Consider the following 16779-nt stretch of genomic DNA (forward strand, 5'->3'; position numbering starts at 1 on the left):
ATCACCCTTCGTACTTTTACTCTCGTCCTCACCATAAAATCAATAAAATCAGCACGACATCACCCTTTGTTCTTTTATCTCACATAATCATGGCAAGGAATGATCCTTCATGCATTATCACTCATATCATGGCACAGAATTGTACATTGTGCGTCACAACATCACCCTTCGTGCTTTTACCTCACAATATCGACACGGCATCACCCTTCTTGGATTAACACTCTCAAAGAAAACATACACGACATCACCTTTCGTGCTTTACACTCTTCCTCACCCAAGCAACAATCACAAAGCAATTTGGGAAAGGGAAATCAATAATATTTCAGTAAAATCCCGGCAAGGGAACAATAGCATAACAACTATATCCCGGCAAGGGAAACAATATCATGAAAAATAACGTCCCGGCAAGGGAGATAATATCAAAAGCAATAACATCCTGGCAAGGGAGACAATAATATAAACCTTTTCTCTTTACCACAATTTCTTCACAACTCATTTCTCAACTTGAGCCAACTCTCTACAATGATCAATTACCAATAATACTTCCACTAGCCTTGTTCAACAATGTAAATCACCATATAAAGCATGAACAATACGAAACAGAGTCACATTAGTCATAATATAAGACTCACGGGCATGCTTAACACCAACGTATAGATACTCGTCACCATGTCTATATGTCGTACTCAACAACAAGCAAATAGCAAATAGTACACAACTCCTAGTCCCTCAAGCTAATGTTAGACCAAACACATACCTTGATGCCATGAACACAATTCAAGCCTCAACTACCACTTTACCTCTTGTTTCCACCACCAATTCGCTTGTATCTAGCCACAATTTACTTAATAATATCAATAAATGCGAAATGAATCAATTCTAATGTATGAAAATAGGTTTTCTAAAGTTTTTCCCAAAAAGTCAAAAATCGAACCCGGGCCCACATGGTCAAAACCCGAGGTTTGAACCAAAACCCGATTACCCATTCACCCATGAACCCAAATATATAATTTGTTTTGAAATCAGACCTCAAATCGAGGTTCAAATCCCCAAAATTTGAAAAACCTAAGTTCTACCCAAAACGCCTAATTTTCCCCATGAAAACCCTTGATTTTGGATTGAAATCATGTGAAAACACCCAATTTCCCCCATGAAAACGAGTATTGAAGTGACTTACAATCGATTTGGAAGAGTAGTTGTCTTTGAAAAATCGCCCAAAGGTGTTTAGGTCTTGAAAAGGTTTGAAAAATGCAGAAAAATGTGTCTAAGTTGTGATTTAGTAGGTTGCAGATATCGCAATTGCGACCAGGGTTTGCAATTGCGAACCATTAAGAAACCTGCTATCTTCACATTTGCGAAGAATAAGTCGCACTTGCGACTCTGGCCCCTTTCGCATTTGTGATCAAGGCCTGCCAGTCCATCTTTGCATTTGCAATACAACTTCGCATTTGCAAGCCAGGCTTCGCAATTGCGAAACCTGCAGGCCTGCAACACACCAGCAATTTCCTAAATCAAATTCCACTCTGGGGCCTATCCAAAACTCACCCGAGCCCTCGGGGCTCCAAACCAAACATGCACGCAAGTCCAAAAACATCATACAGACTTGCTCGTGCTATCAAATTATCAAAATAACATCAATAACTATGGATTTAGCATCAAAATCAAAGAAAAGTCTCATGAACTCTTAAGTTCTATTTTTAACAACCGATGGTTCGATTCACGTCATTTTAAATCAGTTTCTTACCAAATTTTACAGGCTCAACTTAAATTCCATATAAGACCTGTACCGGGCTCTGGAACCAAAATACGAGCCCGATACCATCAAATTCAAACATATTTAAATTTATGAAAACTCTTATAATTTCAGTTAAACAATTTTCTTCAAAAATTCATTTCTCGGGATTGGGACCTCGGAATTTGATTTTGGGCATATGCCCAAGTCCCAAATTTTACTACGGACCCTAAGAGATCGTCGAAGTACGGGTCCAGGTCCGTTTACCAAGAATGTTGACCAAAGTCAACTTAAACTCATTTTAAAAGCAAAATTTATCATTTTTCATAGATTTTCACATAATGGCTTTCCGGATACAAGCTCGAACTGCGCACGCAAATCGAGATGAGAAAAAATGAGGTTTTTCAGGCCTCGGAACATAGAATTGACTTGTAAAATAGGTGATGACCTTTTGGGTCATCATAATTTCTTAGGAAAAGGCAGGAACTCTGCGGGGATAATGTTAACAGTCCGCACTCGGACAAATTGACTCATCCCCCTTGGTCCTCGTCTTCTTCATTACTGGCAACAAAGGGCCGGGTGGATCGATGTCGTAGTGTAATCAGGCCTTGGTAATGCAAGGGCCAGTACAATCTAATAAGATGGCTGAGGGTGAACTCGAGCCCGGCTTTATCTGTAAAGAACCATATCATCAACACTATCCTCCAAAACGACGGGTGAACCTGTGCCAGGGTAACCCGATATCTTTGACAGAAGTCGAGCACGACTCTATCGAGAGGGCCCAACGTAAAGGGGTACATGTAGATATTCAAAAAACCCCCCACATGAGCCATGCTGTTCTCTTCCAGGGAAGGTACCTGCAGTACCACATTTTCTCCCCATCCGCTGTCTCTCCTCACTGCCTCGAGGTGTTTCTCTCCTATTGATGGGATGAACCTCGATGCATGCTCCCGATGGCCCTGAACATTGGGAGGTCTCTTTAAGGTAAAGTCCCTCCTCGAGACAAAGCATCTCGAGGTTGGCTCATCGGACGCTGACGTTGTACCACCGACCGAGCGGGAAGAAGAGGCAGAATTATCCCCTTCTTGATGAACAAATTTGGGCACATCATCAATAATTATGGTGAAACAAGAAGAAAGAGATGAAAACTTAGGCGAAAGCTGTGAATTAAAATGATGAAAGAACTGACGTAAGGAAGGAGAGCTCTATAAATGGATAGTTCCTCAAAGTAGCGGAATCCTCAAATAAGAAGAAAGCAAATACATATATAGAGAAAAGGACGACTGTTCGCATATTCTGAAGGCGAAATAATTCTTCCTCTCGAGTTCGAGCGAACGCTCACTCGAATATTTAGCCCCCGGGATACCCGAGTTCGAGCCAGTTCTCACTCGGGGACTATTTATAAAGCCTCAGGGCTACTCTTTCTCTAGAGCTCAAGCGAAAACTCACTCAATTATTTAGCCCCGGGCTACCCGAGTTCAAGCCAGTTCTCACTCGGGGACTATTTATAAAGCCTTAGGGCCACTTTTTCTCTCAAGTTCGAGTGAACACTTACCTGATTATTTAGCCCATATGCTACCCAAGTCTGAGCAGGTTCTCACTTGGGGACTATTTATAAGTCCTCAAAGCTATCTTTACTCTAATATTGAGCAAATGTTTGCTCAAATTATGGGCTGCCGGAGTTCGAGCAAAATCTCCTCAGGGAATATTCGTAAATACCTAAGGTCTATCTTTATTTTCGAATGATCCAGCAAATGCCCCTAGTTGAAAATCTAAAAGTTGTTTTAGTTCGAGGAGCTTACCACTCGAGTACTGTTAGCAAGGCCTAAAAGGGGATAGGCCTTATTTCAAAAATCAAGACCCTACTCTCACTCAATTCGAGCCTAGAAGCCCTGACGACCTAAGTTCATATCAAATCAATCTAGGCATTGTCTAAGGGATAGCAGAGAGCTCCAAGGAATGTCATGTTAACCAATTAAAAACCTAAGGGTTATTATGACCGGGTCCAGTATTCATACCGACCGGTAAAGTCATGCAATTGGATTTATTACAAACGAAGGCAAAACGAAGTTCAACCAAATTGAAGGCAAAATAAAAATCTCTTACATTAATAAAAGACGATTATAAAGGCCCACGAAAGGTTCGTTCACAGAAACAAAGAAGCAAAAACAATAGCTAAAAAGCCTAATCTACTTCTGAGGGTATATCCTTGGGAACGGTATCTTCGAGAACAATTTCCTCGGGGACCCCATATTGATCATCAGGGCATTTTCTTCGAGGACCTCCTTCGAGGCAGCAATAGATGAGGAAGAGGCTATAGCATATCAAAAAGCAAAAGCTCTTAGCAAGCAAAGAAAATTGTGGCCTCGTGAAAAACTTGGCAAGTATGGGTCTCGTCAACACTACTATTGTGAAGCCACTTCTTGAGACATTGCACCAGTGTGGGATGCAAAAGTTAGTAGATAGAGCCACCTCACTCCATGGAAGGTAAAAGGGGTGGGGCGCCACACCAGGTTGAAGTTAAGAGAGATGAGCAGCGATTTACAGTCCACATATCTTCTGATGCGGGAAGAATTTGAGGCCTCTCTCTCATTATTTCAAAACAACAACAACAACAACAACCTAGTATAATCCCACTCAATGGGGAAAGGATTTGAAAAAGAGCCATGGCATAACTGATAAAACTGCTGGGTGTGACCTTACGGTCACGGTTTCAAACTATAAAAATAGGAGTTTGGATGAGGATGAAGATAAAAAGGGGCTAAAGGCTGTTGAAGAAGGACTGAGTAAAGTCTTGGTTCAAGCAACCCCTATTTATAGAGAGATAGTAACGTAACCGACGGCGCAATCAATGCCTTTGGGGAAACGTATCGACGGCGCAATCAATGCTTTTGGAGAAACGGATCAGCGGCGCAATCACCGCTTTTGGGAAAAGGAACCACAGTATATTCAATGCTTATAGGGAGACGAACCGATAGGATGTTTCATTCACCCTGAAAGCTTACGTCACAAGCATGACATCATCATGAGAGACTCGAGAAAATCGAGGTCAAAGTCATTTCATATCATTCTATTTTAAGAAACGCGGGGAATATCTGTATACGGCTAAAATCGAAGAGTCTGATTTTATGATCATTATGGCATTTCACAGCCCGTCTTCAGAAGCCTCGAAGCACAGCTCGAGGTTTGGCCCCCAGGGTCCTCAATACTCGACCTCGGGACAATGCAAATCGGTGGCTATCTTAGACAAGTGGGAAATTTCCAAAAGGCATGTGGCTAAAGCTGACCAGGTCTACGAGAATAGTATAAGTTCGTACTGTGACATTAGATAGATGTACCAACTTCATATCTTTGTAATAAATGCATATATACTATGTTGTGATTCCTCCTCTTATAAAAAGGGAATCCTTGTCATTTTGTAAACATACATGATATTCAATACAAGAACAAGAACATTATCTACTCTCTAACTTAAACATTCTCTATTGTCCTTCCTTTGATTTATTGCTTACATTTATTGTGTTTCATTGATTGTTCCTAATTTATTATTCATCATTGATCATAAAGAGCCATTATTGAAGCCATTGGAACTGTTAGTCCTTAATTGATCATCCCCAGTCAAGCTCATTAGCTAGACCTCGAGGCCCAGCTTAGGCCGGTCTGAGGGCCCGATTCGCAGCCGTTCGGTTTGAATAACCACACTGCCTCTTACTCTTATTTTACCTGCTTAGCTCATACTTAGCATCTATTGCCTAATAATAGTATTAGAATAAATCACGTATTTTTAGAATCATAAAAACAAATCTAATTATAATTACCATTTTCAAGGTAAACAATATTTATACATTAGTCACCAACTATGGCATTGTCAAAATTTTGAGAAGAAAATTAATATGAAATTCTTCATGAATATGGATAGAGAAGAAAAAACAAAGAGTAACCCTTTTGAATATTGTTTGCCCAATGCCCATGAAACATGCTTCAGGTTTTATAACTAGAAAAAATATTTAAATAGAAGAAAACAACAGTATGATATTTGTGTTGTGGGAGAGTAAGTGGGCATTTGGACATAAGAATTACAAAATTTCAAAAAAAAGTGATTTTTTTTTCAAGTGAAAATGGTATTTGAAAATTAGAGTTGTGTTTGGATATGAATAAAATTTTAGGTTATTTTTGAATTTTTGTGAGTTATTTGAGTGAAATTTTGAAAAATAATTTTTTGGAGTTTTTTAAATTTTCAAAAATTTTCAAAATTCATCTTCAAGTGAAAATTGTATATTGTATGGCCAAATACCGATTTAAAAAAATATGAATTTTTTACAAAAAAATAAAAAAAAAATTCTTATGTCTAAACGTGCTCTAAGAAAAGAGGAGAAGAGGAAATAGGGCTTTGGGTAGCTATGGTTGATTATGGGAGATTTTCAAGGAAAAATATTGTTTACACATGATTCCTTAACTACTTGTTTGGATGGTTGTTATCCATTGTATCGTATCGTATTGTTATTTTAAATACAATGTTTATTTTGATTGATACTTAAATTTTATTGTATCGTATCGTTAAATCCGTCGTTGCATAACGACGAAATGTGCCACTTTATGTAAGAACCGATTTGGTATGATCGCGTCGTTACCTTGTCTTTTTGTCTCAATCTCACCCTTTATTATTATTAAATTATTTTATTTTATCATTTACCGTACCTTTTTATATAGTAATTTTACCTTGTATCATATTTTTTCTTTATAATATTGCAAGTTTATTTTTTATATTGCTGGTGCGTGATATCATAAAACGATGACAAATGACACAATCTATCCAAACATTGTATTTATCAAACGATACAATACAATACAATACAGTACGATACGATACATTATGAAACGATGTGTAACAACCATCCAAGCAAGCTGTAAATTACCGGGCAGTTTTAAAATATAAAATCTGGAATTTTGAAGTATGCCGTACATGTAAATAAAATTGCTATTTATGAAATAAATAAAACAAAAGTAATATTGTATATCCAAATATTTCTTACTAATTGCTCTACAATATAAAAATCCCAACAAAAAAATCAATTTGAAGTAGTTTTAGCCTATACTCTATATATGGGAAGAATAAGCTCCACTCGTTTACCCAACTTGTTCTTTTGATAATTTTTTCTAACTTAATTTGCTAAAATATTTTTATTTTTTTTGTATAAGCAAAACCTAGATTTTCCAAGTCACTAGCAAAAGGATGTCAAAAAATTCTGGAAGGTTGGCTTTGTTTTTGTATATATTTTTTATATGCAAACGTGGCCACACTACAAACCAAAAGCAATTGAATTCCCCTTTCTCCCACTTCAACCAAATTGCCGGATTAGGTACGCTACAGTAGGCAAATAAGACTTTCTTTTCCTTCTCTTTTGACCCCAAGCCCAAGCTATTCGGCCCCCTCCTCGATAAAAGTCAACGTTCATCATATTTTCTAGCAAAAGTTAGCTGGAATAAGCTATTATCACTCGTCATAATTGATTCGGCTTATCCCATCCAGCTAACGCTTTACGAGGGTATTTAAGTAAATACAACCTGGTTTGATGTGCTATTAAGCAGTTTTTAGTAAACGATAGGGTACGTGTTTTGTGTGTGTTTCGTATATCAATAAATATATCATCTTAATAAATTAAAATAAGTAGTATTAAACAAAGTATTTGAAATACAAAAAAAAAAAAGTGAATTCCTAAAACAGATAGAATGTTAATACCACTTTAGTTGGCTCAACAAAAGAACAAATTATGCATCATAGAAGTCCTTAAAATTATTTGGAATATCTTATAAAAGTTATTATTACTTTGTTCGAAAACAAAAAATTAACGAAAATACTTACCACAATTCATCAAAGATTTGGCAAATAATACAAATTTAAAAATATAATCTTTTGGTCTTTTTGAGATTTTGGAATGATTGATTTGCCCCTGGCCATTAAAAAAAGATACATGTGACTAAAGTCTAAGTATTACACAATAACTGATTTTACTCTATTTCTTATTCTTTCACAGTTGATGCACATCTTATGAAACAACTATATGTGTCCTAAGATTCCATTTGAAAAGTACTTATACTTATATGATAATTTTGGAAACAAAAATGAACTGCATTCTTTTGCTACTTAGTTAATTTAATTATTTATTTTAAACATTAAAGAAAATATTGTTCATTAATTTAAAGCTTAATATTTACTCATCCCAAGTTTTAATATTTAGCTATAATTATAATTTAGGAATATTTCAAAAACTTTCCTTCGAGATTCTCTTTATAACACAAACTTCCATTGTTGTTTGAGAATTACGCTCGCACTCTCTTGTTTTTATTTCTTATAACGAAATAAAATTTACATAATAAAATATAATAACATTTATGTAATGTCCCAAATTGCCCTTCAATGGCATTAGATATTAAATACTAAATTTAGTAACATAAAATTCTTTTCATGAGTACAAATTAAAAGCATTTGCACTTCAAAAATGATAGAAACTACTATAAATCTATCATCTCAAGCTCGAATTTTAACATTTTCCACGGTTAATGTTGCGTATTTATTTAATAAACTGAATGTGGATTTTTAGAAATGATCACCCCTATATATTAAAAAAATATTTAAACTACTATTTTGTCTCGTGTTAGATCTATTTTAAGGGTAAAAAAGACGAATAACATTTCGCTAAGGGCTCTCGTTCTTTTAATATAGTATAGATAGATTATGTAGGATTGAAAAAGGAACTCCATTCATTATTTTAAAAACTAAAATATTTTTAACTATTAAATAATATCATTCTCTTTAGAACATTAACTAGTATTAGTACTCGCGCGATGCACGAAAAAATATCAAATTATGACTTGCATTAGTTGGATTATATACAAATTATGTTAAAATTTAAACCTTCAAGATAAAAATTAAGTATAATTATTAGATATCAGTTAAGAAGCAGGACATGAAATTGTTTATGCAGGATAACATTTTTTTTTATATTTGTCACAACTCAACCCCTTGATCTTAGTATATTTTTATATCTGTAACAACCCAATCCAAATCATATTCTTTTTTTTTTTATGTCTGCAACAACTTAACCCCTTGATCTTAGTGCTTTCATTTTATTTCGTGGTCAATATTAAAGAATACTAAACATATCATGTTGTAATATGTCTTGTTTGAGAATATTATTTTTTTTAAAAAAAAAATTCTTATTACCACTTTATTTTTACCTCAAAGTCGAATAAGTCTTATTCTTCTACAATTTTACCTCCGAAAAATCTCCATTTAATTTTTGCTTATAGTTCTTGCATTACTCATTACTTAATATTGTTATATTTTTATGTGATATTTTGTTAGCTTAACAATTGACTTAATATCTTGCTTATTATCTTTTTGATAATTATATACAACTATAATTTTTTACTCCTAAAATTTAATATATTTTTATACTTTTATCCTATTACTTAAAGCTCTTTCGTCAATTAAATCTGTAATGACCTGGCCGGTCGTTTTGAGAATTGATGCCCCAATTATTAACTAGTTTTTCCGTATTTATCTATGCTATTGTGAGTTACCGGGGGGATTTGTTTGGAGTTTCGGAGTGTTTTGTGATACTTAGTCCCTAAATGAGAGCTTAAGCTTTAGAATTTGTATCGTAGTTGGAATAGTGGGAAGACATCCTCGGAATAGAATTCTGTTGATTCCGTTAGCTCCGTTGAGTGATTTCGGGCTTAGGTGCGTGTTCAAATTGTGTTTTGGAGGTTCGTAGCTTATTTAAGCTTGAAATATCAAAAGTTAAATTTTTAAAGTTTCCGGATCGATAGTGGAATTTTGATATTGGGGTCGAAATCCGATTCCGAAAGTTGGAATAGCTCCATAATGTTAAATGTGACTTGTGTGCAAATTATGAGGTCAATCAGACATAGTTTGGTTGGTTTCGGCATCGGTTATAGAATTCTTGAGATTTCAAGTTCATTTGGCTTAGATTGCACGGTGAATCGTGGTTTTAGTATTGTTTGATGTGATCCGAGGGTTTGATTAAGTTCGTATGATTTTTTAAGATTGATTGGTATGTTTGGTTGAGGTGTCGGGGGCCTCGGGTGAGTTTCAGATGCTTAACGGAAATTGAATGGGACTTAGGAAATTGCTGAACTTTGCTGAACATGTTGGTTTCGTACCTGCGGAGTTTGGACCGCAGGTGCGGCACCTTAGAAGCGGATTGGAAACCGCAGGTGTGGTCTAAGTCATAAGTGAAGTAGGTCGCAGATGCGGCCCAAGGACCGCAGAAGCGGACCGCATCTGCGAGTTAATGGGCGCATGTGCAGAATTTGGTCGTTTAATGAAAATCCGCAGGTGCGGATTGTTGGACACAGAAGCAGGACCGCAGGTGCAGTTAACCCCTCATAGAAGCGGATTTCGCTGGGCAAAAAAAGAGAAAATCGAGGGTTTGAGTTCATAACTTATAAAATCAAAATTTGAGCTCAGTGGAGGGTGATTTCTAGAGAGATTTTGAAGGAAGAAGATTGGGTAATGAATTCTAACTCTAATTTGGTTCTAATACATTAATTTATTGTTAGTTTTGTCATTTAATTTCCGAATTTGGATGAAAATTGAGAAAAATTGGGGAAAAGTTCTTATGCCAAAATTTGGGATTTTGATCGAGATTTTGGTATTGAATTTGAGTGATTTTGGTATGGTTAGACTCGTGAATGAATAGGTATTCATAATTTTTGACTTTTACCCGATTCCGAGACGTGGGCCTAGGGAGGATTTTTGGGCATTTTTCTATTTCTTATCTTAACTTCAATTCCTTTAGCTAAATGCGTTGTTTGTAGTTATATTTACATTATGAAATTGATTTGATTAGATTTGGGCCACTCAGAGTTGGATAGTCGTGGCAAGAGCGTGATTTTGGATTAATTTTGAGCTGGTTCGAGGTAAGTGGCTTGCATAATCTTGTGTGGGGGAACTCCCCTTAGGATTTAGTATTGTTGTTATATGAATACTGTGTACGTGATGTGACAAGTGCGTACACGTGATAATTGTTAAAAAACCCTGTTTTCATTAAGTAAATATCCGTGTTTCCTTTTTGTTGAACACTACTTGTATTTTAAATCCTACTTGTATACGGCAAAATCGAAGGGCCCAATTTTCCACCATTATGATGTCTCGTCAGCACGTTTTCAAAGGCCCGAGGTATGGTCGGGATCCACCCCCGAGGGGCTATCGACGCCCGACCTCGGGGTAGTATAGATCAGCGGTTATGGTGAAAAAGTGGGAAGTTGCCAAGGCGCGTAGCTAGAGCCGACAAAGTCTGCCAGGCTATTCTAAGCCTGCATCATGGCACTAACTAGCTGTACCATCACCGTATCTTTGTAATTAATATATTTGTACTATGTTGGAATTTCTCCTCATTTATAAAGGGGATCCTTGTCATTTTGTAGTCACCTATTGCTCAATACTAAATACACAAGAACATTCTCTATGCTCTCTAACATATTCTCTTGATCCCATTGCTTCAATTCATTGCTTACATTCATTGTGTTTTATTTATTGTTCATTATTTATTTCTTATCATTGATCATAAAGAGCTATCGTTCTAGCTCTCATAACTGTTAGTCCCCTCCTTAATTTCCCTAAACCAGCCTCTAGACTCAACCTCGAGGCCTCGTATACGGCAGCTAGATGCCCCGACCTCCAGCCGTTCGGTTTGACTATTAGCTCGTTTTTAAGTTACATTCTTGCCTTCTAATCTTTTTACTTAGAATCAATTGCCTAACGACCAACATAAAAATAGATCACGTATTTTTTAAACCATAAAATTAAATTTAATTATTATTACCATTTTCATGGTAAACAGTTTGGCACCCACCGTGGGGCTAAAAATAAAAGTGATTATTTTCTAGCTAATTTTACTACATAATGCAAGTTATCTTTCACAGTTTTTCTTGCCCAAGATCTTTGATTTCGTATCAAAATGTCTGACTCGGTAAACAACAATCTTGAGAACCATGGAGAGCATGGTGTGGATATTCCAGGTGTTGGTGTACCACCACGAAACCCTGAGAACGCACCAGAACCAATTCTCGTGGATGTAGTCTCACGCGATGCCCAACACATCGATATACGCTCCCGCACTAATAGGAGCGTGCACCAAGGAGACCAACAAGAAGCTCAGAAAACCCAGTTATGGAAGAACGGGAGGTTAGCCTTCACGTTATTTTTGAAATGTTGCAGGCACAATAGCTGGCGATTGCTCAGCTGCAAAGTCACCACAAAACTCCCAACATGCTAGCACTGGAAATGGCTCCCCCAACCGAGCAGGTACCGGAGAGATCAAGTAACAACGGGTCGGCAGCCAACCCCACCATCGTAAAGATGCTCGAGGACCTCACGAGGAGGATCGAATCGGGCGAGAAGAAGATAGAAGCCAATGACAAGAAGGTCGAGACCTACAACTCCAGGGTCGACCAAATTCTGGGCTCACCCCCGATCCTGAAAGGTGTGGATTCAAAGAAGTTCGTACAGAAGCCGTTCCCACAGGAAGCGACCCCAAAACCCATTCCAAAGAAGTTCATAATGCCCAAGCTTCCGAAGTACAACGGAAGCTCGGACCCCAACAAGCACGTCACTGCCTACACTTGGTAATGAAGGGCAACGATCTAAGGGACGACGAGATCGAGTCCGTCCTGCCAAAGAAGTTCGGGGAAACACTCTCGAAAGGGGCCATGATGTGGTATCACAACTTAGCTCCTAATGTTATAGACAGATTCGCCATGCTGGCAGATTCTTTCATAAAGGCACATGTCAGTGCCATCAAAGTAGCAACAAGGACATCCGACGTCTTCAAGATTAAGCAGAGGGAGAACGAGACGCTGAGAGTTTGTATCTCGCTTTCAAATGGAACGAATGGAACTACCACCAGTCTCCGACGACTGGGTAGTGTAAGCCTTCACTCAAGGTCTGAATGCATCTGACACAGAATCTGTATGAATACCCCGTTGCGACCTGGTCGGACATTCACAACCGATATCAATCAAAAATCAGGGTCGAGGACGACCAATTAGGAGTTCCCTCGGGCTCGGTATACCCAAGCAGGCTTCTAACGAAGGAGTCGAAGCCGACCAAAGAGAGACACCAACCATATACCAAAGAAAGAAGAGAAGCCCCAAGGCACAATGTACCCCGCAATGACAGAAGAATGGACCAAGTGCAGAACTCTCGGGGACTTGTCAGCAGAGCTGGATTCGACAGCCACACAGGGCCAATAGAGTCACCTCGCTTGTTGGAATGCAACTTCATCATCGACGTATCAGACATCGTGTTTGCCATCAACAAAATCAGAGGTACCAGGTGGCCAAGGCCTGTACAATCAAACCCTTCACAAAGGAACCATAGCTTAGTGTGTGAATTTCATAACACAAATGGTCATAGGACCAAGGATTTCCACCAGCTCCGAGAAGAAGTAGCCTGACTACTCAGCAAAGGTCACCTCCGAAAATTCCTCAGCGACCGGCCAAAAATCAGTTCCGAGAAAGAGAGGCGACCAAGAAGAACGAAACAAATGAGCCACAACATGTCGTCCACATGATCTTGGGAGGCATTGATGCCCCCTAAGAACCCATGATCAGAAGAACAAAAATATCCATTACCGGAGAAAAGTGAACTCAAGGTTATATACCTGAGGATGCTCTCACATTCAGCGACGAGGACATCGAGACCTTGTATCAGCCCCACAATGACGCACTAGTAATATCTTTCCTTTTAAATACATTTCAAATTAAACGTGTACTTGTAGATCCAGGTAGCTCGGCCAACATTATCAGGTCGAGGGTGGTAGAGAAACTCGGACTGCTTGACCAAATTGTGCCCGCCTCTCGAGTCCTCAACAAATTCAACATGGAGAGCAAAACAACGAAAGGGGAAGTCACCCTCCCAGTCAACGTGGCCGGCACAACCCAAAATGCCAAATTCCATGTCATCGAAGGAGACATGAGATATAACGCCTTGCTCGGAAGGCCATGGATACACTGCATGAGAGCAATACCATCCACCCTCCATCAGATGATGAAATTCCCGACAAAGGATGGGATAAAAACCGTCTACGGAGAACAACATGCAACAAGGGAGATGTTCGCGGTACACGACGTGGCGCCGACATGAGTGCCTCCACCTTTGAAGCAACCAAAGGATAAACAAACAGTAAAATAGCAATAACGAGCTACACTCTAGGCTACCCCGAGTGAACAAAACAAATGACCGTACTGAGTCCTCGTAACAAGCGACTGAATCACATTAAGATCCGAAGTGCCGTCAGCACTAAGGTATAGCCATCCCCTCTTTTTCAGTTATATTTTATACTAACCTGAATGCAGGTATACGGTTGAAATAGCCTAAGCTCTTCCCAACTCGAAGGCCTTAGGTTTCAAAAGCATGCATTGCACTTTTTTCCTTCGACCGGATTTTTATCCCAAGAAGGGTTTTACCGTCAAGGTTTTTAACGAGGAAACATCTATATGCTACCTAAGGAAGACCCAACAAGTATTCAAGGCTTCTTTTGCAATCAACCTCAAATACTGGGGGCATCCCCATAGAAGGTCACCTACTCGGAGAAGCCAAGATGCACTAAATGGGGTCTTGGAGAAGCCAAGATGCACTAAGTAGGGTCTTGATAGAAAAATAATGTACCGGGCCAAATGGTCGAACGAACCGTGTTCGCATAAAACAACCAAGCCCGTAACATCAAAAACGTGTATACTTGTGCCAAGTAATAAAAGAATACTTTCCAAAAGCATTTTGCGTTTCAAAGAAGCTCAGTTTTTTTGCAAAAATGACTCCTCTGTCAGAAACGTCTCGAACACTTGGGGACTGGCATCAACAACTCAAAACAATGTGACCCTCGGGTTAGAGCTCCAAACTCGTAAGCCCTCAATGAGGCAACAACAAGATCACTAAACAACTCCATAGCCAAAAACGTCTTGAACACTCGAGGAATGGCGTCAAAAACTCAAGGCCACATGATCTCCAGGTCAGAAACTCCAAAATCGTAAGCCCTCAATGAGGCAATACCAAGTTTACAAGTAATGGCGCCCGAGCCAAGAAACCGTCAATGATGGGGGACTGCCGCCAATCGCCACCCCCATCGACTTATCAAAACCCGAGGCCATAAGACCACATGCGGGCAACCTCGGTCTCGTAAGACCTATATAAGACAACAACAATATCTGTAAGACCTCAAGCAAGGCATGAGCCACACTTTAACCAAGTGAGAAACAATAATATCTACAAGACCTCAAGCAAGGCATGAACAATACTTGTACCAAGTAAACAAAACTGTAAAACCTCAAAGGCATGTAAAATTTGTAAGACCTTACTAAAGGCATAATCCCAATCTTAAAGTTAAGGCTATATATCGAACTTGTAAGACCCCTAAAAAGGCATACCCTCAGTATAGACGCCAAAACTACTTCACTCGGGAACTGAAAAGCTTCGGCCAATCACAAATGATTACAGTCACAAGGCTATACTATCCAAACTAATGTGACTCATGGACGCCCAACCGTTGCTATAAAATCACAGGCCTTCAATTACTTCGAAAATACTTCGAAAAGAACCGGTTAAACAGGCTACCCTTGATATAGGAAAAAGAGCTTCGACCATGTCAGCACCAAACTATAAGGCTTCGAGATACTCAGCCACCGAGCCAAACCTCCCGAGGTGCTCATTGCCATAGAATGACTCACAATTGAGGTTTTTATCAAACTATCGAAGAGTCAGGCAAACACAACTTCAAAAGTCCTTAACGAAGGAAAAACAAAGCCTACTAGAGGTCGTACCGACCCAATGCGTAAGAGCCACTATCGCCATCCCATACAAATGGTCGTACCGACCCAACGCGTAAGAGCCACTGTCGCCAGCCCATACAAAAAGTCGTACCGACCCAACACGTAAGAGCCTAAGGGCCAGCTTTAAATTCAAAAACTTGAGGGTCAAATGAGCTTGGGTCGAAACCCAATTCGGAGACTAAACACAAAACAATTAACTAAATAAGCCTAAAAGCAACAACATAAGAGCCACTGTCGCCAGCTTACACTAAAAGGTCGTACCGACCAAGCGCGTAAGAGCCTACGGGCCATCCCAATAAGCCCCAGGGCTTTTATATATACATGTGAAGGAATACAAGTGTCATTTACAAGGTTCCCGTAAAGCACTATATACAAAACAAGAAAAGAAAGGCGTAATCCACGTCCCCCTCAAGGACTATGGTTTGTCGGCCTCTTTCTCACCATCTTCGGCATCAAACAGAAGGAACTTAGCATCATATTCTTCTGCCTTCACCTGTTTTATCTCTTTCGAGAGATCGAAGCCCCTGACACGAATTTCCTCGAGGGTTTACCTCCGAGATTTACACCTCACGTACTTTTTATTCCTACTCTCCCAGTCGAGAGCCCTCCTTAGCTCAGCACGAGCATCGGCAACATCCTTCAAATAGGCATCCACCTTTTTATCAGCCTTAGTTCAGATTGTTACGGCTTCAGCCTGGGCATCTACGAATTCGGCCTTAATATTCAGGAGCTTGGACTCGAGTCATGGAATCATGTCTGATCGGAGCAAGCTGTTTTTGTGAGCATTACAAAGATGTACCTCGAGGGCGGAAGCCTTGGCCAGAGCGCCTTTCTTAGCCGATAGCTGGGCATCCACCCAATCCTTTAGCCCATCACGCTCGAACTTGGCTTGACTAACTTCGTCCTTAAGGCGTTCCAGGTCCTCCGTCTTTTTATGCAGCTGAGGTAAATGAAACATTAGCCTCGGAAGATAGAAAAAACAGAAGTTACCTGCTCCTCGAGGTAGCTTTCGTAGTTCAAGCTGCGACTCGCCTCATACCGCAAAGGTGCCAACTTGTCTTCCCTTTCATCGTAAAGAAGCCTGAGGGATTTCTCCCCATCTACGACTTTTCGCAATTTGGCCTCATAGCAAAGCAACTCAAATATGAGCTTATTAAAAGCTTATGGAAGAGAAATATGGTGAGTAAGTGAAA

This window comes from Nicotiana tabacum, chromosome 10 (assembly GCF_000715075.1).
Source record: "Nicotiana tabacum cultivar K326 chromosome 10, ASM71507v2, whole genome shotgun sequence".
In the NCBI taxonomy this organism is placed as follows: domain Eukaryota; kingdom Viridiplantae; phylum Streptophyta; class Magnoliopsida; order Solanales; family Solanaceae; genus Nicotiana; species Nicotiana tabacum.